Below are 2,339 nucleotides of genomic sequence, written 5' to 3'. Positions count from 1 at the left end.
ATGATACACACCAATGTTTGCTAAACATATGACGGTCAATGCATAAACCAATGGCATATGCAACAGAAATCAGAAAAAAATGTTAGAAATAGCGACGACGCTTCTAGACATTTTACAATTCACTATTAATTCAATTTCCGCTCTGAGATATAGACACTTTGCAATTAAACAAAATCAACCAAGATATAGAGAATATAACTGGACCTTTAATAAAGCGGTTTAGAGCATAGATATAACTTTTCACAATTCACATTCAAAGTATACTGTTTATTTCCTAATATTCGCGGGAGTTTTAATTTGGTTATTCGCGGATTAATCCAAATTCCCGAAAATTAATATCTCACGAAATTTCTTAAAATCATGGTTAAACATATCGGAGCCTATCGTATGAATGACGATCTCAAAGGCTATAAATGTGATTCACGAAAAGAAGCAAGCGAAAACGTTTCAAACAGAAAATCGCGGAATTTTACACCCGCAAAATATAACCACTATACAGTTTATACATAAATTTAATGTTGAAGCTTTTTCACTAAACATAACTGTTTTGATTGTTATAACTTAATTAGATACAGCGGATATAGAATAGCATCTAAATTATCTATTAATTCGTAGAAGGCTACTAGAATTGTAAGCTAGCTTAGTTGGTCTCAGAAAATCCATAGATGGTTGATGTATGGTCCGTATGGAGTTGCGTTGTCAGTTCTTACTTCAGCGCTATAGGGCTAACCATAGCTGCGAATGTAAAGGAAAACATAACGTATTTATGTTGGATGTGCTTCTGTGAAGAATGATACATTTGACATGACTACCATATAGCCGGTTATTTTCGCGGGAATGATATTTCCGCGATTTCGCGGCACATTGCTAGGATCGCAAAAATTTGATCCGTGAAATATTGAAAAAATGATTGAATGATATCTATCTTTTAAATCCTTATCGTAAAAAAATTAAAATCGCTAACATATGACTTTCTCGTTTTTAGATCAAGTCACGAAAATTTTGTTCCGCGAAAATAGCTGGCTACAAGTATGTTCATTTATGAAAAAAATTACAATATTGTAGTTTTATTTACATAATGTGTAATTAAATGAAGACAAAATTTGCAAATATTGATAACGTTGTTCACTCGAGACTAAGGGCGAAGCAAACGTAAATATCCTTTAGATTTAATTTCATGCAAAACGAATATAAGCATTAAACGCACGAAATTAAAGTAATTCATTATTATTCATTATAACTTTATTATTATATAGAATAAAAGTCAATGCATACTTACATCGCATTTTGGAGAAGACGGATAACATCTCGTCTGAAACACAACATAATAGTTACTATTTGCGACTACACGAAATTATCAATCTGGTTTTATATTGCTTTAAAAAATTAAAAGCCGTTTCGGAAAGGTATTGGGCCTTTAATTACGCTAATCTGCTTAAAATGTCATCATGCAATATATCATAGAAGCGTTGTTTAGCTATAAAGGTCACATGAAATTTGTTGTTGATATTAAGAAAAAAGAATTAAAAAAACAGGTTTTATTGTGCATAATGAAAAACACGTCCAGCTATATACTCTATATAAAGATTATTAAAAAGCATGTATAAAAACTTGTATATCAAAATGGGCACAGCAATATAAACCTGTACGAGAGAGGCGTTAATATCGATATACTTACCAACAATCTGCAAAACTTCTTCGGGATCTATATAAATAGATATTTCCGTTAGCATTTTATGCAGTTTATCGACATATATGTAGTACCGACGGATTGTAAACGGTACTGCCGGAGTGTAAACGAAAGTAAGTAACTCTGGTGGATCATAATGACTTTGACGGATGTGAAATAATCATATTCATTTTTGATGGTACGTCATTATCATATTTTCACATCATAAATTGTAATTATGTAATTTTGGCATACAATATTGGTGATAAACCTACTGGGAATAAAATAAATAGTTTGATCGTTTAACTTACTTCCAACTTCGAAAAGTGCATCCTTGATACCTGGAAAATAAAAAAAGGAAAACTTTATCATCAAATTTCTAATAAAGGTCCCACTTAAAGATGCAGATCATGAAAACCATGAAATTATATGAAATCCTCAAATGTACTCTTTACCAAATGGTCATTAAATGTAAACATAAAGACTTTTAAGTTATGTCGCGTATAACTGTGCAAAAGTGATAACGTAATGTAAGATAATCTGTTCTATATTATACGTGTATGTTCACTATGGATAACGTAATATAAGATAATCTGTTCTATATTATACATGTATGTTCAGTATGGATAACGTAAAATAAGATAATCTGTTCTATATAATACATATTTGG

At 30.9% G+C, this 2,339-nt stretch overlaps 1 long non-coding RNA gene across 1 annotated transcript; it reads right to left on the bottom strand.

Moving 5' to 3' along the window:
* Positions 1 to 205: 205 nt before the first annotated feature.
* Positions 206 to 2,013, bottom strand: LOC138335987 (uncharacterized). Its single transcript, XR_011210378.1, has 4 exons — positions 1,981 to 2,013; positions 1,679 to 1,705; positions 1,280 to 1,312; positions 206 to 735 (listed from the first exon to the last, which is right to left on the bottom strand). It is a non-coding gene; the product is annotated as an uncharacterized lncRNA (long non-coding RNA).
* Between the last annotated feature and the right edge of the window lie 326 nt (positions 2,014 to 2,339).

Source organism: Argopecten irradians, chromosome 12 (assembly GCF_041381155.1).
Source record: "Argopecten irradians isolate NY chromosome 12, Ai_NY, whole genome shotgun sequence".
Classification (NCBI taxonomy): Eukaryota; Metazoa; Mollusca; class Bivalvia; order Pectinida; family Pectinidae; genus Argopecten; species Argopecten irradians.
Note: the sequence above shows the minus strand (reverse complement) of the source record. Positions and strands in the feature narration are given on the sequence as shown.